This window comes from Ctenopharyngodon idella, chromosome 12 (assembly GCF_019924925.1).
Source record: "Ctenopharyngodon idella isolate HZGC_01 chromosome 12, HZGC01, whole genome shotgun sequence".
NCBI classification, from domain to species: domain Eukaryota; kingdom Metazoa; phylum Chordata; class Actinopteri; order Cypriniformes; family Xenocyprididae; genus Ctenopharyngodon; species Ctenopharyngodon idella.
This window is the reverse complement of record NC_067231.1, coordinates 24,083,222-24,106,061: the sequence shown is the minus strand read 5'-3', so window position 1 is coordinate 24,106,061 and position 22,840 is coordinate 24,083,222. Positions and strand designations below refer to the sequence as shown.

The 22,840-nt window shown below is 37.1% G+C and overlaps 1 long non-coding RNA gene across 1 annotated transcript; it reads right to left on the bottom strand.

Moving 5' to 3' along the window:
* Positions 1–565: 565 nt before the first annotated feature.
* On the bottom strand, positions 566–21,490 carry LOC127523840 (uncharacterized). The gene is made up of 3 exons (XR_007932955.1): positions 21,390–21,490; positions 5,111–5,252; positions 566–974 (listed from the first exon to the last, which is right to left on the bottom strand). It is a non-coding gene; the product is annotated as an uncharacterized LOC127523840 (long non-coding RNA).
* Positions 21,491–22,840: the final 1,350 nt, after the last annotated feature.

Here is a 22,840-nt window from a genome sequence, read left to right as displayed (position 1 = left end):
TTGAGACTCACGCTTAGAAATGCACATGCTATTTGAGCATAAGGCCGTGTGTCCACCAAAGCTTTTCTTCCAGCGGCTAGCGTAGGCCTACATTTCCATATGTTTTCAATGGGAGCGCCACATTTTTTAAATGGCAGGAGTGTAACGAGGGTCTTTTTCACACTGAAGCGCAGTGCGCTTGCCGTTTTTTACCGGGCACCTAGAGTTGACTTTGAGTAAAACGCTGCGCTCATCATTGTCATTTTTTAGCCAGCCGTCCAATCAGAGTGGAGGAGGGGCGGGACAAATACAACACCGACCAACTGTCACAACATTCTTGCTGTACAACGACATCAATAAGCAGAGAACAGAACAAAATGGATGAGAAATTAATATTGCTGGTCTTCGAACATACACAGCAAGTACTCTACATTGTGTCGACATTTTTAGTTTGAAACAAAGTATCTGCAAAATCAGTTACAAGTAACAGTGCCGTGGATATCATGATAATAACATTTCAACATCGTTGTTGATAACAGTTGTGCTACTTAATATTTTTGTGAAAACAATGAATTTATTATCAGGATTCGTCAAATGTTGTTCAAAAGAACATTATAAATGTCTTTACTGTGACTTTTGAACAGTACTTTATCTCACACATTTTCAATCTTCAATGTTTCACATTATAGCAGTCTTCCGTGGCGAATCTAAACGGTCATTATTGTGCTTACCTCCTCATGTCTTTCTCTTTTCTTCCATGTTCAGATGGGATAAGCGCAAATTGCTCCGTTTGGCCCGAATCTGCCATTCCATTACCCTTCCTCCCCTCTGGGAATGGACATATCCATGCTCCCTATGACCCCTGACCTTTCTCCATCAGGACATGGGGGTGAAACACGGGGGTCTCTTTATGGTCACCCTGACTCTGGGGTCCACAGGGATGTCACCCTGAGATGTTCTTCTACTGATGTTTTTCATGGCTTTTCTCTGGAGACCTGCAACAAATCGTGGTAAACTAATGGTATATTTGTTTTTTAATGACAACAGCTGGAATGTGGGAGTAAAATACCATGACATATAACTGCTACAAGAGAAACGTTCATTCTCTATTTTTAACAGGAGATTTTTCTTGTCTATTCACATCAACATTGCATAATTTGAATTAGATAAAAAGACTGATGAACCTTATATGGACTTTTTTTTATAAAATAGCATGAGATCTTTTGCATGACCCTTCACTAATCTTGAGATGCTGATAAACTCATTCAGTAAATGAATAGCTAGAAATTCAACATGGTCTGATTTATTGTCAGGCCAGCAGTAGATCACGCTAACATTTTTTGTGTCTCCTCATTGGTAAATGATTCTACTGGATGCGGCTGGTGGTCGGAGAGCTAAAGCCAAAGAGCCACTGATTTACCGACGACTCATTGGGTAAACGCTTGAGCAGATCATCTGGTTAGGTTCAAATTATTCTCACAGTAAGATGGCAAACAGAAGTAAGCCCATTTCCTGAAAATCAATACCAACATACACGGCAAACTGAGAAGAAAAAAAAAACCCTGAATAACATTAAGACATGGCTCAGTAACTTGGGGATTACTCAATATTTGTCCTGTGAAATACATTGCTTGAGGGCACGAGACACAAGAAACAAAGGAAAATAGCATAAGATAATTAATAAACAGCAAGAATTGTTTTCCAATTGTGCAAAAATCAAGACATGGAGCATTAGTGAGTATGTCAGTTAAAATTTCACTAATATTCTTTCTTTGCTAACTCGCCCTTTCTTATCCAGATCTAACAGAGGTCCTGTTTACACCTGGTATTAAGATTTTGGTCGACTGGATCACAAGTGGACGATGCTAAATTGGGTCTAAAAAGTTTTGAGCTTGTCCACTTTCGACCACTTCCAGAGCATTTGACTGAATTGCTTTCGTAGTGTAGACGCTCATGTTGTCGAATGTGTTTGAAACGGCACAAAAGACCACCTACTCTCTGCCTACTGACCTAATACGTAAACAATATGCTAAGTGCTCTAACCAGATGGGATTTAAACTTTGTTGGCTGAATACCCAAGTTTGGTTTGAAGACAAAAAAACGTATCAAGCACAAAGTTTGTTTTTCTGTCTCAGACTCAGGACGAAGTTACAGTTTTTAGAATGCATCTGGACGTTTCTGAATGGTTAGTGGATAAATTGATGAGTGGTTAAGTTGATTCAAATCAACGTCACGTTAATCTTTTGTGCAAATCCAGCATTGAATTGACCCTCGTTTGTGAAGCAGTCCGGCGTAAAATGATGGCATGGTAACAACACTCTACTAAAACAACTCTTCCTCTTTTCTAAAGCAGCCCAACATGGCCTCACCCCCTTTGTTGCGTGTTCCCGGGGGCAGGGTTTATGTAAATTTTGGGGTTTGTGATGTCACCAACCCAGGAAGAAGCTTGTTGTAGTCCCTACCAGCCATTTGTTGTAGTCCTTAAAAAGCGATTTCTATAAAAGAAAATATCTCCCTTTGCATTGAACTTTGAGCATCGTAACTTTGCAGACGTTGTTTATACTCTAACAGCAACATTACACACTAACTAAAGTTAAATCATAATCAAGAACTCCTTTAATACCAGGTGTAAACAGGGCCAGAAAGTAAAAGCTTGACAAAATAAATACATTACCCTAAGAATGCTTCATTTGTCACCAAGAAGGGTTTCTGTCTCCACAAACATTCAAGGGTTTATTGCATTCAAGTAATATAGAGTGGCCCCAAAAAGCACTTTTGTTTGACTTTCATTGCATTAGATATAAAACACCAAACCAAGAGGCATCACTACAAAAAAATGATGCTAGAGTTTTTCCACAGAACTAACTTTTCTGACACATTCTTCAATTATTTTTAACCAAGGTCATTTTCATGGAAGTATGACCTCATATTTGAACAATATATTTATTATAACTGTGGCTTAAGTGTCCAAATACTTTTTGGGGCCACTGTATATTTGTGAAAGTAAAATGATCTGAATTAAAGAGGGGAAAAATTGAACCAGTACAGGTGAGTAATAGAGATGGAATAGAACCTTAGAGCTGTGGAGTGAGTTCACTGAGCAGGAACACATTAAGATCGAAGTGAGGAAAACTTTTTCATTCCAAACTCTTTTATAACTATAAATACGATACTAGCAAAATTCTCTGACTGATCTACAATGAGCCTGGGATCTCTCAGCCTATACTAGAGAGACCCTCAATTCTGGGTTCGTTTTCCCTCCTAATGAAAGCTTTCCTATACTAACATCTAACAGATGAAAGTCCACCTTTTTCATATTTCTCTCTGATTGCAGTAATAGCCTTATTTATGAGTGTCCATTCCAACTGAAGCACAGATCTCAGGCCAGGCGGACCTGGAAGCGTGATGGAAATTAATCTAGTAATCTTAAGATCCTTTCCTCATTTTTCAAAAACTACCCCAATTCATCACTAAAATCAATGACTTAGATCGGATCGTGCCAGGTCGTTAGGTAAGGCATGATTAGACTGGAAAAATCAAGGCCAAAAATGTCCCAGACGTCAAAGAAACTCCTGAAATGAGAGCTTGTGAACGCACAGAGGAAACAGCTATTGTTAATACAACATGTTGTAATAGCAACACATGTAATGTGAGTTTAAGAAATGTTACCTTTGGGAATTCCCTTAGCTACTGTTCAGTTAGTGTAATTATGAATGGCGTGTTATTCTACTAATATCTCTAACACATGCGCTCTAAATAGGGAACTGAGCACAATGGATCAAAGTCCTCATCAATAGAGGCCCACAACCGGATACAGAAGCCCCCTCAAAGCTTACCAGCATCCAGGCCTCTCGCCCACCTTCCCATCCCTGATTAAAACAGAGATGGGGCCCCTGAATTCAGCACATGGGGGCGATTACAAGGAATCCTTCAGCAGGGTAATTATCGGCAACTAAAACTAAATGAAACATTGTCATTAAAATAAGTATAAAAACATAAAATATGTCATAAAAGCTAAAACGTAATTTAAAAATTCAGGGGCTTTCAGTGGCTTGGCTTACTCCTGGTAGCCCAAACACACTGATTAATTTAGAAGGTTAAATTAAATGTGGCTTTTTGGGTGTGCTAGCAGTCAGAGGCAAAGATTGGTGTATTTTTCAAAAAGAGGAAAAATACTTTGACTCTTGTGCAGATTGAAAAAAGGTGGCATGTTGGAGCAATGGTCTATTGCTTTTTTGTGACCCATTAAATGTTTTACAAAACATCTCCTTTTAGCTGGCATGTCTACTGCAGTTATCCAGGTAGCTGCCCTTGATTACAAGGACAGATGCATCCCAATTAGCATGCCGGTCCGATTAACACGACCACCTGTACTTGAGAAAACAGGGCAATACCCCTGACTGATTCTGTGAATGGGCTTTAAAAACCTGGTCCAAATGATGAGTCATCCTGCAGCTTCATCCAGTTCAGCTCACATCCCGCTGCAATCAAGAACATTGAAACCTAAAGAGCCGGGAAGCACTTGGGAACAACTGCTTCCATGAATCCCTGCAGTGAAGTGCAGTGGCCAAATTAATCTCTTCATCTTCTCTCTGGACATCTCTTATCCTCCACTGTCATAAACTTGGCGGCTCTAAAGATTTACAATCACGTCTTCCTCTCTCTCCCATGCTGCTTTTGAGTCTAATTACTTTAATGTTTAAGCCTCGGCCATCTTTTTAGACACAAATTTTCTTAGCTCCATGAACCAAACGCCAGAAGAGGCTAAGAATAACACTCCTCATCCTACGTTTTTGAAGGGATGATATGTGTCCTTGCATCATGGATTTACTTCAAGCTGTACAATAATGAAGTAATTTTCCTTCGAAAGTCTTGCATCTTTAGAGATCAGCTGGCAAATTTAGCCTATGAGCTACTTAAGTCTAGTTTTAGCCACAAATAAACCTTGCTAAATGATCGATGACATGTCAAAATATCAGGGACTATTAAACTCAAATTCAGCACATAAATAGAGATGTCTTGTGCAAAGACTAGGAATGGGAATAATTTGAGATGTTAAGCTGGTGACCACCCAAAAATGGCTACTTATTTGACTTCATTTGGACTCAAAGATTGATATATATGAACCCACCTGGTTTTTTGAGTTTACAGTGGTTTTAGCAGTCTTTTTTTCTCTCTCCAAACCATTTGAAGGTCTCCAGAACACGTCCTTGGGCTGTCACTGTTCTTCACAGGGCGGACTTTTCCCAAGCTGCAATATTTCCATGTGATTCCTATGTGCCAAGAATGAGAAAATATCAGTGACATCAAACTCTTTGTGACAAGATTTGTAAAGTAAATGGGTATGTTCAGCTTCAAGGACAGTTTTATCGCCACCACCCAAAGGGCAAGGGTCAATTATTACCACTAGAACATTTTTAGAGCACTTTAAAAAAAAGTGTCCTTAAATATTAATGAGAATTGTTGTAAAATAGTTTATGGTATTAAAGATTAAATTTTGCATTTACATTTATGCATTTGGCAGGTGCTTTCATCCAAAGTGACTTACATTTCATTGAAGGTATACATTTGTTTTTAATCAGTCCATGCATTCCTTGGAGCAACTCAAGCTCAAACAGTAGAGCATGGCGTCAGAAACAATAAGGTCATGGGTTTGATTCACTGGGAATTTTTTATTTATCTTGGCTAAATAAAGAATGAAAACAAAAAAACAAACAAACCCATGACCTTGTCATTGCTAATACCATGCTCTACTGTTTGAGCTTGAGTTCCCCCAAAAATGAAAAATCCTTATCATTTACTCTCCTTGTGACTATGACGTTGTTATTCTGTATGACTTTCTGTCTTCCATGGAACACATAAAGAGAATTTCAGCAGAATGTTTACTGGAATACAATGAAAGTAAATGGGAATGAATGTTGTGAAGGTGTAAAAATGACAAAAAAAAAAAAAACACTATAAATGTCAATCATATGGCTTACACAGACTTGGAATATAACTCTTGAATTGTGCAAATCACTTTTATGATACTTCAATTGTGCAATTCCCTTTCAATGTAAAAAAAAAAAAAAAAAGAAAGAAAAAAAACGGTTAAATATGGGTTTAAAACTTTCTGCTGTAATCACGCCTATGCTGCTTGTTTTCAAACTTTTTTCTTACAGAAACTGGGAGTGATGATATATACCAAGTTCTGTCATGAAAATCTAGATGGCACAGGCTGATGGGTCCTTAAACCAATCTGCTGACAATTACATTGTTAACTAAAATGGCACAAGCTGATTGGTTCCTGTTGCATCTGCAGCCAGTGCGCTTGCTGCTCAACATTTAAAGTGATTGGTCAGTTTTTGATGTAGCAGTTTGTAGGGGTGGGACGGTTCGCTGTAAAAAAAAATCGAACCATTCGGTTCTCCACCCGCGGTTCGGCACGCGCTTGCACCGTGGTTCATCCCAAATCTGACGAAGCATCTATAATATGGTTTGTTAAAAACAATGTGCAAAACAGACAGACGGATTCGACTAATGTATGTTTCAGTCGATGGATATGCATTCTAGTTTCCCAATACGTTACTGGGTACGTGCAGCAGCAGTATGCCTTACAGCAGCTTGTCTGTATTGGCAGTGGCAGTGAGAGAAAGTGTCGACAACAGTTCTGCCAGTCTTCATATGAACCCTTCTACCAGGAGCTCAGATAACCCCACCATCTCCCCGTGTTGTGTCACTGCTGACTGAAGCAGGAAGTGGGCAGTGATGTCTAGAGATAAAGTAATCTGGTGCTGAGGTCACTGCCATTAGAGAGCTGTTTCTTTTCGGTGTTCACTAAAACTGGGTCAAATCATTGGCTCCTTCTAGCTGGGAAACAACCGTTGAATCTGAGCTGAGCTGAGCACATGAACATTAAGTCTGTGGCTAATGGCGTCCCTTGACTTTCTTTTATCCTGCTTGTATCTAAAAAACGCTGTTGTGACCTTTAGAGCTTGTTGTCAAAGTTAGAATTTCTTGTGAGAGGAAAAAAAGAGAGAAGCTCTCATAACTAAAGGCTGACGGGGGCAAGGAGAACTACTGTAGAAGAACAAAAGCAATCAAGGAGAGAGCCTGCACTATTCCACCAAGCGTGGCTTCTCTCTTTACAGAAAATTATTAAGTACAAAGGCGGTAGTGGTCACAGAATGGATTCTATTATTACTGTTTTTTTCATTTCTTATTGTTCCCTGAAATTTCATTTCAGCTCAAAAATAAAAGTGCAGAGAAAGAATGGTCTGTGTGTGAGTGAGTATGTGTGTGTGCATAAAGGAGTGTGTTGGAGTCTGTGATAAGGGAACTATTGCTAAACCATCAGAGGTAATAATAGACATTTTATATCTGGTGTGGTCTTTTTTGTCTCTGTTAGCTTTACAAATGTTCCATTGCTTGGGGTTCTAAACGAAAACTGGATAGAAATGGAACATCTAGGAACTGCTAGATTAGATGTATGTGAATTGGAGTGCCTAGAAATGAACACAGTCTGGAACTTGAGACTACTAGACTGATTGCAACACCACTTTGACACTTCAAAAAGTTCATAAAGAAATCGTAAAACTAATCCATATGAATTGAGTGGTTTAGTTCATATTTTCTGAAAAAACACGATCGCTTTATATGACGAACAGATTGAATTTAGGCTTTTATTCACATATAAACATTCATCAACGCATGTTTGCTTGACGTTTGAGAACCAGTGAGGTTCATTTTCGTGTGGTACACAGCCGGTTCGAGCTTCCGCAAGAACCAATGAGGTTTGTTCTCACGCATCAAGCAAGTACGGTTGATCTTATGTTTATGTTTGCTGATCAATGCTTATATGTGAATAAAAGCCTGAATTAAATCTGTTCACCATAAAAAGTGATTGCATCTCTGCATAAAATTTGAACTAAACTGCTCAATTCATATGGATTAGTTTTACGATCTCTTTATGAACTTTTTGAAGCAAAAAATGTGAGTTGCATGGACTGTCAATGGAGGGACACAAATCTCTCAGATTTCGTTTAAAATATCTTCATGTATTTCAAAGATGAATGGGTTTGGAACGATATGAGGGTGAGTTAATGACAGTTTTTTCATTTTTGGGGTGAACTAACCCTTTAATGCATTACTAATGCTAACAAATAAGATCTTATTGTAAAGTGTTACTTGTGTCTCTTTGATGTGTCTTGATGTACTGTATGAATATGTGAATGAGATTTAAAGTACATATACTGCTATTCATTTAAATATGTACTATGAGAGAAAAAAAAAGGAGAACAATAGAGAATAAGGCAAGAAGAATGAAAAGGGTGAAAAGGCCTGTAGGCATGGACAGTCTTGAGAAATCTGCGGTGGGCTGGAGAAATGCCGCATTGTGGTTGGTCAGATTCTTTTGACCTGCAGGAAGATGGAGACTAATCAGTACAGATCTGATGGCTCGCTTCATATGCTCTGAGCTAATGAGAACACTTAAATTCTCTGCTGTCCGCATAATGACTCTCTTTATCTGCAAATCCTCAGCGGTCTGTTTCTTAACCATCCCTCTCTCTCTCTCTCTCTCGCCCTCTCATTCTGCTTTCACATGTGGAATGCTACAGATGAGGTAATCACTCTTTGTGCATAAGGACTGTATCTGAATCAAATCTGAAAGCCAAAACTATGTTTTATAATATTACCTTTAAAATTAAATTTTGTTTTGTTTATTTTTTAACAAAAGTGTTTGATAATGTGAAGTCATTTTCGATATCATCCTTCTGAAAATCCAGAAAAAAGTAAAATAAAATAAAGAATCTTTAATTTATATATTTATTTGATAGATTATATAAAATATAATCTGTGAAATAAATATAAAATAAAAAATAAAATAACATAATACCTCTCTCCTAGCCTTAATTAGTTTCTTTAATGTTTATTATATATCCACCTTCACTATAGTTTGCAATCATATTAAGTGAAATGCCCTGGCCAACACCACAAACTGATTTTGAATAAAACAGAATGACTTATATGTGTCAGACCATTTTATTAAGAGTTTCTTAGTCATCCGGGACTCATGAAAACATCTAATTAATTACCAGTGTAGAGATTTGCCTCACAGCTCCTCATCAGATTTGGGTAATGACTTCAGGGAAGAGACTGTTAAACATGGCCGCCTGCAGAGAAAGACAGGGACAGGCAGGCTGCTTTCCGTGAGGTCCTCCTGGCCCACACAGACTCTGGGGTTTACCTACCTAACGCTTCCTGTCCTATGGGCAACAGCGGATACTGCTGAGATAGGTGGGGGTTAGTTTTATAGCCATTTTTTGTCAAGCACTGCTGGCCACCAGGAAAAGGTGGTGAAACCTGCCAAGATTCCAACCTCTGGAATTTAACCTAAGCAGGAGAACGGGAGCCATCGACCAGCAGGATGCGATGCTGTATATGAGCAGAGCCATTTAAGCACACACAGGTTGATTCATAAAACAGCAGCATGCTCTTTTAGACAAAGCCAACTCAATATGTATGACAGCCACTCTGCTTTCAACACATTTGTATTTCATTCACTCAAATAGAAAAAACATCACACAGTTGGTGGCATGCAAATGAAAAGACATGGAGTATATTAAAGACCTAATTTTTTAGGCTTTTACTTCATGTCTATTAACTTCAAAGTTCACTTTTACATTTTTAATAAATCATTTAGTATGTAGACATCGGCATGTCCTCATAATGTAGGGGACGTGGCCTGAAACCTGAATACACACTACAATATAACGACTTTGGGTCCTCATAATGTAGGTCAAACTGGTACACACTTCTCTTTCTCTCGCTCTCTAATTTGTCTGATTGTTCATCTGGATTGCAGAGGCCCTGATGTTTCAGAGGATGCAGCATGCAATCCACATCAGCTGCATTTCTGAGAATCTTCTCTCTCATCTCTCGACAGTTTGAAATGTGGCTCATCACTGGAGCATCAGTTCAAGACTTGGTTAACATTAGTGGTGCCACGCCGTAGTATGTCTCTATTTAGCGGAGCCTCAGTGCCCGAGGAAACACCACTAATCACCATTCTGTTCAGTCACAAAGATGGAAGCCTCATCAGTGGGCTGATGGATCTGAAAGGTTGAATACTGAGCAATGCACTCCAATCAGCAAGCACTGGAACAATTTTATGAATTTCCCATGAAGCACATGAGAATATGGCCAAGTGATGGTCAGAAGAGCCACTTACAGCATTATACTTGCATGACTGAGAAAACGTCATTAAAGTGTTTCAATAAAAGACACATCATGGAAAACAGGATTTTCTTTGCCTTTTTGAAGAGTTTGATGCACTGTACCCATTTTTAAAGTTCCCTCGGCAGTCAACCGCAACCATAAAAATGATTCATTCTGAAATCTTCATGGTATCAATGTCAAAATCATGAGTACATAAACATATGACAGCCTACATTTACACATCAACACCTACTGAGTATTCAGTACTATGCTGGTACCGAGTTTAGTGAATCAAAGTAGAATGAACACTACATTTCTAATTCCAAGTATGGTGTCCCATACTTGGAATTTGTGCTCTCCCATCCAAGTGCACACACAGCATTGAGTATCGAAAACACACACATTGTGAACACACAACCGGACCAGTGGGCAGCCTTTTTTTTTTTTTTTTTTTTGCTGCGGCGCCCAGGGAGTGATTGGGGGTTAGGTGCTCAAGGGCACCTCAGTTGTGGGTAATGAGAGTGGAAGAGAGCGCTGTTCATTCACTCCTCCCACCTACATTTCCTGCCAGTACTAAGACTCGAACCCACGACCTTTGGGTTACAAGTCCAACTCTTGCCAACACTGCCTAACTGGTTAAATAATCAGCATTTTATGTTGCTGAATTCATTGTTAAATATAATTAAGTTTTACATTCATTGACAGCCTGTCATTCAATACTAAAACAATGCTAAAAGTGTCAAATATGGCTCTTTAAAGTGAGAACATGATGATACAGGCCTGTCTGCCTTTATCAAAGACCTTAAACAGGATGCCTTTTAAACAGCACCTGTGTCACCTGCCAGGTGAAATAATAGCTCAAAATGATCTCACGCAAACCCCAGCACCAGTCACGTACATTCAAGCTTGTCATGGGTCGGTGTTGACTGAGGTGATGGTGGGACATGGAAACCGCATGACAAGTAAACATTTACACTGATTCAATAAACCTCTTTCCAGGCTAGTGCATCTTGGTCCATGCACATGGTCCAAACATATACATACTCTGTCCTGACTATCTGTTTAAGAATAAAAAAACAACGCACAAACCTTAGCTCCAGACCGTCCTGACTCGTGTAGGAAGGCACGTGTAGAGTCATAAAACTGCCAGGCGCAGCCCTATAAGAGGCTCTGAAGGAAAAGAGGAAAAAGTGCCCGAGGATATGTCATTTAATGCAGTGGAAGGTTAGTTAGTGGTAATTGGCTAATTGCAGAGAGAGGAAAGAGCGGAGACCTTTTAGGCAGAATTAGACAGACAGTGCTGTAGTAGGGGTGAGGGCGACTGCGTCACGGAAATCCAAAGCAGCCACATCAGACCAAATCAGAGGAATTTTAAGCACATATTCATTTCAGTGCCTCATAAAGCTTTACAAAGATTAATTGAAGTAGGCTGCTGGCTCTTAAACTAGGTCAGCTTTGTCACTTTATTTTAAATGATATGCAAAAAAAAGTCAAAAAAAGTCAGACCGATAGATAGATAGATAGATAGATAGATAGATAGATAGACACACATAACGAAAGGCAGATATGTTGAGGTTTTGTCCTATTTGTTTCTTTTAATATGAGATTTGGTCTGCCCTTTATGTGGATTCTCCTCCTCCTTGTTCAGGCCCCTCAAACACAGGCTGATCCCAAACCACAGCAATATATTTTATGCAGGCACAAGTAGAGACAGCCAGACCAGAACATCCTTCACTTTGTCGTTGTCATAAAAATGCAACTGTCTGGCTAAGCTTAAACATTAGAAAATGTTCCTATATTAGACGCCTTTGAGAAATTAGAACATATTATAATATAAGGGTGTGGACGTCTGAATATTTAAAAAGACAAAACATACATGTATAAAGATAAAAATATTTGGATTTAAAGGTGAATTACTTGAAGTGACTTGCCTTGAAGGTGGCCATCTTGGTAACACCTGGCAGACTAAATTCTCCTAAATGAATTGTCAAGATTACCTTTCAATAACTAACTTTAAACAATATTTGACAACAATAGATAATTATAATTTTGATTCTTAAAAATCTGATCCTCATAATTTTGAACCTAACAGTCATTGATTTTGCAATTTGATTTGGTGGAGCTAAAGCAGAAATTACAACATAATGTTTCTAATATGCAATAACATCTCACATTTCCAAATGTCCAATCACATAGAATTAAACATTAGAAAAAATGATAGACAGCACAAGTTCTCTCCGTCATGCCTGACTGCATTGCCACACTCTTTCCTGCACTAACTCAACCTGGTTTGAGAGGGCAAACTGTATGGACCCCTGTTACTTCTCGCTATTTGTATTTTCAGAGTAAACCCTATTCAAGTGTTTGTGTCTGCGGTCCACACCGAGCCATCTATCAGAGCTAAAGAGCTGTAAGAGGGGCACTACACACAGACACGGCTGTGAGAATGGATTGAGGACTGTGGCCAAGCAGAAGACATTAATCAGATACTGGTATTCCCTGCTGGGGTAAGGAGAAGGCTGGTGAAAGCTTCCTTCAGCAGTATACATGAGCACGGGGTCCGTACCACACAGGAAGAACACTGAACATGCTGACTGAGGTATGAAGTTGGACTGCGTTACTGTACAAGGTTTGGCAGGACTTTAGTATCTCAAAGAAAATAAAGCGAAAGGAGGAAAGAGGCTGCGAGAAAAAGACAGATAGTGTGCTGGAGTTGAGAGTGCTAAATACCACCAATGTCATATCAGGTATGAACAAACACAATTCAGTCCTCAACCACCACCCTAAATAACAAACCAATTTAATTTATGTTACACATGGATATTAAATATATAGTTAAAGGGATAGTTCACCTAAAAATAAAAACTGACTCACTCATTTTCTCACTTCTATGACTTCCTGTATTCTGTGGAACACAAAAGAAGATATTAAAAAATAAATATATAAAAATAATAAAAATCAATATTGTTTGTACCCCAAAGTTTAAAATATCTTTCAATATTCAAAACAATATTTATATAATATATTAACATATAATGTACTAATATCAAGTTATTAGAAATAAAATTGGTTTTATATATATATATATATATATATATATATATGTAACTTGATATTAGTACATATGTCAGTATATATATATATATATATATATATATATATATAAAAATAATAAAAATCAATATTGTTTGTACCCCAAAGTACTTTAAAATACCTTTCAATATTCAAAACAATATTTATATAATATATAATATACTAACATATAATACTAATATCAAGTTATTAGAAATAAAATTGTTATATATATATATATTAATAAAAATAATAAAAATCAATATTGTTTGTACCCCAAAGTACTTTAAAATATTCAAAACAATATTTATATAATATACTAACATATGATGTATTTATATCAAGTTATTAGAAATAAAATTGGTTTTATAGATTTCTAATATGGTTATTTCTAATAACTTCATATTAGTACATTATATGTTAGTATATTATATGTATTTTTATGTACACATGTCTATATATATATATATATATACTGCCCAATAGTTAACTTAATACCAATTGTTTTTTAAATAATTTTCGATTAATCTAATATGAGTCAAAATTATTTCTGAAGAAAGAAAGAAAGAAAGAAAGAAAGAAAGAAAGAAAGAAAGAAAGAAAGAACTTGCCTCACAGAGTGACTATGAAAGATACAGTACTAATTCCCAAATCTGTGTTTAGAAAGACTCATTTAGAAAAAATGAACAGAACATGCAGTCAAACAAACACATTCAGACCGCAACTGCCACATGTGTATACTAAGCGGAATTGGAGAGACATACACAGATTAGCAATAAGTCCCAGGATTTGTAGTTTGTTCTTTTTGTCATTAAAAAGGTTTTTAAGTAATCCAGGTGTATGCACAGACTACGGAAATCCAGCTAGGCCCAAATAAACATGCAGGCATTAAGACTCATGAAGGCCCGGAAAAGGCATGCTGGTGACTTCCAAAACCTTTGTTTAAAGTCACACATTTTAGGAGCATGAAACTAAGGGGAACAAATACATACAAACAGAAAACTGCCCCAGGTGTACACCGTACCGGGACGATCTGATACACAAGGACAGTGATGCATCCACACACTCAACATCTGGACATGAGCCCTGCACTATATGGTCTATCCCGGGGCTGATCTGTCATTAGGGCCAGATATGTAGTCGGTAAACACTCACAGATGAGGGGAAGAGCTACACGCCCCCCACCTTTCAATGTGCCAGTGTGTGTGTGTGTGTGTGTTTGAGGGAAACCCGATAGCCCTTCTGTAATCAGTCTTGTTAGTGTCCGTGAGCAGTAGCCCCCGTCTAACCTGCCCTCAGTCAAAAACATGGCACTGACGGAAAGAAAGGACTTACTCTAAACCCAAAACAGATGGCTTTAATGGATGATTGTGTATCCTATTTGTGCCTGTGTGTATTAAATGTTTTGTATTTGGATCAGTGTTGCTGCAGTATGAGTCTTTAAACATTTTCAGAGGGAATGCCCTGATAGGATCACATACGACATGCTTGATTTAATACACTCCTAGTCCAAAGTTCAAAAAAGAGTCCATGTGTTGGTTCTGTTGAACAAAAAAGTTATTGTTTAGGTCTGCATATTAAATACTGTACATTTTGATGGTACTTAACAAATGCTGTGCTGTAAAACCTTGTGCATTCTATCTTACCAGATGGTATACTAAATATAATAAATAATATAGTAAAAGTAGTAAACAAAAACAAATAAAAATAATAAACAAAAAATAATAATATTTAATAGCGAACAAAAATAGTAAACAAAAAATAAATATTAAAAATAGTAAACAGTAATACTTAAAAATGAACGAATATTCTGTTGTATATAAAACCTTGTGTATTTAATCTTGCCAGATTTACTGATATACTAAATATAATAAATAATATAATAAAAATAGTAGACAATAGTAGAAAATAGTAAACAAATATATATATATATATATATATATATATATATATATATATATATATTAAAAATGGTAAACAAATAAATAAATAAAAATAGTAAACAAAAACTATTATAATAAAAATAGTAAACAAAAAATATTAAAAAGAGTAAATAGTAATACTTAAAAATTAGCGAATATTGTGCTGTAAATAAAACCTTGTGCATTAAATCTTCCCAGATTTACTGATATACTAAATATAATAAATAATATAATAAAAATAGTGAACAAAATGAATAATAAAAATAGTAAACAAAAAATATATATATTAAAAATGGTAAACAAAAAATAAATAAAAATAGTAAACAAAAACTATTATAATAAAATTAGTAAACCAAAAAAAATATTTAAAAAATAGTAGATAGTAATATTTAAAAATTAACGAATATTGTGCTGTAAATACAACCTTGCCAGATTTACTGATATACTAAATATAATAAATAATATATTAAAAATAGTAAACAAAAAATAATATTTTAAAAATGGTAAACAAAAAAATTATAGCAAAAATAGTAAGCAAAAAGGAAAAAAATGGAAATTTATAAATAAATACATACATACATGTTTTGCTGCAAAAAGACCAACACATTTAGCTTGGCATTACAATAAAGTGTTTTTCTTCAGTTAAACATAACACATAAAACAGATTTAGCTTTACATTTGCATAAGTGCGTTAATAGTTTAATAGTTAAATAGTTATAACAGGAAGACTTAGTAGTAAAGCGTTATGTTATTCATTCATTGTCGTCATCCAATCATGTATCTTCTGCTTTAAAAGCCCTCTAACATCCACAATCATACAGACTGGCCTCCCAGGTTGTTGCACTGGCTTGGGCCCAGCTGGGATCCAACAATAACATTTTTGTTAATGCACGTTTATGGCTAATCCTGCATGCCCTTTGATATCCGATAACATACCCAGCTTGACTGAACGTGGATTAGAAGCCATTCCGGTTCTACAGAGCTGTGTTCTCCTTGTTGTGGGTCCGTTCTGACAGAACACGGATAAAGCAAGCAAGCTGCGATGACTGAGGCAGGGGAGAATGCGTAATTAAAGTGAAGCATCTCCTCTTCAAATGAAGTTCTGAGGAGCTACAGTTTAATTACAGTTCTTTAGATAAGAACCGGCTGGTACACAAGAGAAAAAAGCAGAAAATGAAAGAGCAGCATAATTAACTCAAGTATGTTTATAATGTATAAAAATATATGGTGATTGTAGGGGGCAAGAATCAAAAAGTGTTAAAACTTTAAAGAGAATTATAAAGGGCCTTTGTGACTCGCTATGTAAATTAGATGTCTTTTCTAACTAGCGTATTTGAACAGGAAGCAGCCATGGTTTGCCCAGACATAAACTATTTGAGCCAAAAAATGATGTAAGGACCAGACGTAACGGGACACCAGAAACAAATATTTCCCCAGTGGTTTGGGGCTCTTGAATTTGGGCGTTCCCGTTTCATTAACACCAAAAACAATACAATAATAATAAAATTCAAAAACAGTGATAATAATTTAAATAAAATCATTATTTTTAATAATTAAATTAACTTAACTAAAAAGTTGACTATTAAGACAACAACTGTTTTCACAATGACAACCACTTCTGTTTTATTTTAGGCATGTATTCTTAAGTTATACGTATAGTATCAAGCACTAACCAGGGCTGATTCAAACAGAGATATGTCAACATCCACGTCTTCCTCTATTGATGTGAGAAAAAAAAATGCACAAATTCATGTCTAACACCATATTAATATGAATGCTGCCTTTGAGGACTTGCATACACAGTGCAGGTCTGTGGAACGAAATGCATGTATATGGCTGATGTATCCTTTCTTTGTGTTTCTAGATTGGTTCTGTGGGTGAGATTCCAGATAAACCTGTGATTCATCTTTTGATCCAGACATAGAGAAAACTATTCTGTCTGTCTGGATCAAATGATGAATCACAGGTTTATGATGTCAGAGAAACAGTGGAAAAAATGTGCCTCTGATATTACTGTTCTAAACAAATAATATTTGGCAGACACCTTGATATTAAGTAATGTAGTTAGATATCTTATGTACGTTACCAAACACATTTTATAAGATAACCACTTATTCAAACGTGCAAATGATCAGTATCACTTTTACGTCACTTAAAAATTAAGGCCACTTCACCATTTTGTGTGAAGCCTGGCTACCACAAGCCTGTTACAATATCAATCTATCCTTAAGGGCTAACTTTGAAGATGAAAGACACTTAGTCTTGGGCCGTCTCTTAACTTAACCATTGGCTTGGTTTGCTGTAAAGGATTTGGCAACAGTACTAAGCCTGTGGTTTTTGGCATCCAGCACACGCCTGCATGTCTTTGGGGATGCGACAGAGGGAGTCGGTTACGTAAAGGTGGGCCAAGCCCTTGCTAAGCGGGCCATATGCTGCCCCTCTCATGCCCAACGATGGGTCACTATGTGCCAAAACTCACAAGCTGTACCAATTACACCACCCACCTCATCTTTGATACAGCGCCCATCAAAACGTTCATCTTTCTCCTTCTATTTTCCTCACTTTTTCTCTCTAGCTCTCCGTGAAAATACATCTCAAACCACAGTTACAGCTTGTTCTCCTTTCTCCATCAATCCATTATCTGTACATTCACTAGAGAGCTCTACTTTAGGTTTCTGGACGTTGTTGAACTGTTTGCCCAAAACAAATATCAAAAAGAGATTTTAGTTTCCTTTCTAGTGCAGTATAATCAGTGAAGGGGCTCACAATGCCTTGCTGGGTCGTGTGCCATTCAGTACTGAATTGAGAATGCCTTTGACATTCCATTTCATTTCTTGAATTTTAATTGAGGTAGCAAAAAAAATGTGAAACGGTGTCACTAGCCAGTTGGCCAGTAACATTTTTATGAATTCTAACATTGCAGGAACGTGAATGAATGTGAACAACACCTGGGAGTTGACGGGCCAGCGTTGCTTCGTCATGAAAGTTTAAGCCTTGACAATTTAAATATCCAAGCACAAGAAGATGCAAAAGGGAAGTCATTTCGTTTACTGCGCACTGAGTGGGTTTAGTGTGCGCACACAACCGCATCGCTCCTAGAAAGCCGCGTCTCAGACAGCGTGTGAATACTAAACTGAGCTCTCTTTCACGTCTTCTTGCACTTGAGCGAACATATTCACACAAAATTAAGTCACAAAATAGCATGTTTCCAAGTAAACATAGTCGGTTATGTCTTAAGTGAACGTAAACAGTTGAGAAAGTAAACGTATGTGTACAGTATCAGTATATTGGATCTGTGCATTTCTCTCTTAAAGTGACAGCAGCCTAATATGCTGTCTGTTGTTAATGTTAAACAAACAGCAAAGTACAAAGAAAAAAATCACTCACTGCTCTTGACTGAATAACTTTAATAAGGATTAATTTATAAGGATGTTTAATTTATACAGTGAAGACTATGCAGTGTTATTTTAGATTTGCTTACTTTATTAAATTTCTGTACCTGAAAACTACTGTTAGACACCTGAAAAACACTGTTTATTATATTTATGTGCTTTTGCTTGTAATTTGATTACTTGTTCTTATTTTATTGCTGACTGTTCATTTGTCTTTAATAATGATTTAAGTTTATATTAGTTAGGCTAGTAGTTTTAGCTGTGGTATCGAAATTGGAATAGATAATTGTGAATTTTCACTGGTATCTATAATTTTGGTGTCATTACTGCTTGTTTTTCATGGCCGGTAAAAAACATTTATGGCTGGTACATTTTCTTAAGTCACTGGCCATTGGCAGATGTGGCAAAAAGTTAGTTTTAGGCCCTGTTTATAAGTGTTATCATTTCTCTCTCTTGATGTGCCTCCTATCAACACACTAACACATGCACAGACATGTTGGGTTTCCATGTTTTATGGGGACTTTACATATAGACATAATGATTTTTATACCCTACGAACTGTATATTCTATCCCCTACCTCTAAACCTACCAATCACAGAAAACTTTCTGCACTTTTACATAAAAAAACATCATTTAGTATGCTTTATAAGCTGTTTTGGAGACCAAAAACAGCATACAAAACCTGGTGTACAAAGTTGCATTACGTTTCTCATTGTCAAATGCATGATGTGCTGGAAGGTTTACAGTGCTTCTTGCATAAAAACCTGTCTAAAAAGCATGATAAAAAAGATGGAGCAACCCCCCTTTTGAAGACCCCCAAATTGACCTCCGACTCTGAAAGCTCAACTTTTCCACTTGGCTCTCATTGGTGTTTGCATTTCAGCAGGCCGCAATACAGAAGATAGATGTATTTGCCTAAATCCTGAGAAGTTGATGGGGAACGGGGAGATCCAAGGACAACAGCAGCCATGACAAGAGGCACTTCAAAAAGAGGTAATGAGTAACTGCAGGTCAGACTCAGAGAAATATGAGGAGAATGACTGCGAGAACGAAAAAGAGACAATAATGTTTGATCCTGAAGGGAGGCCCGACCCCCAAGTCTGACTCCTGCCAGCTTTGCGTCACGCTGAAATCCTTCCCCCTCTTCACATGCTTTCATTATAGCATGAGAGCTCATTAATCAAAGCTCTCCTAAAGGAGAGAGGCTGAACGCTGGGGTGTGAGTGGCCTTCTGATGCTCTACTGCCTCCATGCCCTATTGGACACACACACTTAGAAATCCTCTGGTTATATATAAACTAATCTCTGGTAGCTGATTTTTAAGTATGATGCATTTGACTGATTGAACAGGGAGAGAATGTCTGATTGACATGTAAAGCCACCAACAATAGTTTTTGTTCTGTTTTTAGGTGGCATATAGTGGCGTGTTTCTCTGAAATGGATTATACCACAAAAATTGATCAGTTACCATTTTGATATGCAAAATAAGCAAATCTTCACAAAAAGATGCAACCATCTGTCATAAGGCCAGAGGACACACTATTTTTTGGACACAATATTCTTGTTTGAATTAACATTTATCGCTATCATCAAAGCATCCCTATAAATGAAAGAGCAGTCGGTGAAAAGAACAGACTGCCAGAGCACCCGTGGACTCCACCAGCTGAGCTCCGAACTCTTCCAACCAATCAGAAGATTCATCAGAGACCCCAATCAATCTCACACACGGAATAACAGAGGGAACATTTCTCATACCAGAGCCTCTGGCGTGTGCAAGTCTGCTTCTGCCAGCATGACAGAGGTGTTTGTCCTGTTTGAATGATTGGTCATATCACCATGAGTGAGTATTTAAATGTTAAATATGCAGATGTTATGATGAATTTGGCCAAGGATCAAATACACTACACTGTTTACATTCAGCCTAAAGCCTGTTTCACGTTGCATGATATTTGCTGCTCATTTTAACAGTGAAAATTCACTATAAACCTATTCATCAACTATCTTTTGCAATATAGACTTCTTTGAACCTTTGAAAATCTTTGAATTTGGTCAATTTAATGCATCTTTGCCGAATAAAAGTATTAATTTCTTTAAAAATTAAAACTTTTCTCTTTTGAATAGTAATGAGCATATAGTGACAGCAACCCAAATCTGTGTCAATGTCTTCTTATACATCACTCAAGCATGTCAAAACGAAAAATGCCTTTTCTGTCAGCTAACTCTGTCATTCTTCTAAAGCTATGAAACATTCATCATTTTTCAATCCCGCTGCTTTTTTCGGATCTAGTCTTCAAATTTAAAATTGATCTCAATGGTAGTGCTAACCTACACATTACACACCAAAAAAGTCATATAGACAGACCAGTGCTACTTTGCTGAACATAAATATGTGGAGATTAATGTTCTTCGGATTCATAAAGTGGGAAGAGGGAGGAGACTGGAAGATTTCAAGAGTGATGGGTGGGGTCAGAAAGGTCCATCAACCACTGATGAAGTCACACCACATCAGTCAGGCCCACCCCAGCCCCCATAATCGCCCACAAACATATGTTTCACAGCCTATTTCCTCAGATTGCTATTACTCAAACCCAACCATCACTCTGGTACTTCTATAAGAGTGGTGACTCACTGGAATTATTGACCTATCTTGACATGCATCAGAATATTGTAAACATCACGTCGTAGGAGTTTTATTTTCTTAATTACAATATGTGTATATACTTGTCATATATTGGAGCTTTAAAGGAAAGTTCAGAAGCAGTATGTTCTTAAAATCCAACCAATCACATTGTTGAGAGTATATAAACAGCCAAATACATAACTCACTTCTTTCCGTAGTTCTTCTGGCATCCCTCCTTCAACTCTTACTTCAACTTTATTTCCATAGTTTGTTCCGGAGATGAACTGTGAGCTTATGTGGAGTGTCGTATTTGAAACCCTGAGGACAGAAAACCAGATATGTTTATTCTTTTCCATTGCTCTTATAGATTATAAGTGAAGTTAAAAAATAAAATATGCACATTAGTCATTTTGCACAGATATACAAACAGTTACAAAGTCCACTGCAAAGAGTTATTCTCTATATCAGTAAGCATTGTTTCTGAACTCCCTGAAATGCCTTGATTGTAGTCTTGAGTTTTCTTCCAGAAACGTACACATCATAATATTCCTCATTTAAATAATTCCCGGCCAATTCATACATAAAAAAAGTGGGCAAGGCCTGGTTGAGCTGCGTTAGTAGTGTGTTGAAACTCGTGGTTATGGTAAGGGGTGTGACATTTACGAAACACGCTCAAAGCGTTTGACCAATCACAACATACTGGTCCATCCATCCAATCAGAGCACATGTGCTTTTTAGAAGGAGGGGCTTCATAGAGACCAGGGGCCGGTTGCATAAACCACTTAGACTAGTCTTAAAAGTTAAGACACTGATGTTTTTCTTGAAGAGTGGTCCTAATTAAAAAGGTAGATTGGTGTAATTTGAATTGGAAAAATAACATTGATTACCCCTTGGTTAACTGCAAGTTGGTCAAACTAGTTCTTAAGACACAGTCTTAATATAGTGACTAAGTTTATGCAACTGGCCCCAGAACTAAACAGAGCGTTACTGGCAGACTGGGAAGAGAGGTGCTGCAACAATGTAAAATATGTGAAAAAAAAAAAATTGTTTGTTTTTTTCATTCAGGCATGAAAACCTATTCTAGAACACCAAAAAACTAAATCAAGACTTTGTAAAGGGCATAATATGGCCTCTTTAAATATAGGCTACTCATATAAAACACACATCTTGCATATCATGGTTTAAATCTCATATTTTTTTCTCAAACTAAAATTCATGAGGGAAAAAGTACTTCATCTATTTACTAACCACAAAAAGAAACAGTGAGCTGCTTCATGTCAAACTCATGACAAGAGTTACGATGGGGCAGATATAACCTTCCGAGAGCAGTGCGGTTCATGCCAGCCTAACGATTCCATGAAACACAGGAAAGAGTTCCACATTCCAGTTTTGGAATTGACTGGAGATTCTGTTTCCATCCTTTGTGTTCTCTCGCCATTAAATTTGGAGTCGGAAATAAATTCCAGAAGTGTTTTAAGGGTGGAGTATGAAAACTAAAACAAGAGGAATATTCACTAACTCGTTTTAATGACTTTTGTGTGTTGGTGCAGACATGAAGTCTTTGTCCATGAAATGGACCATTGTGGGTTATTCTGGCACCTCCTTCATTCTGCTGATAATCTAAGCGATAATAAAGTACCAAGTCATGCATCAAAAC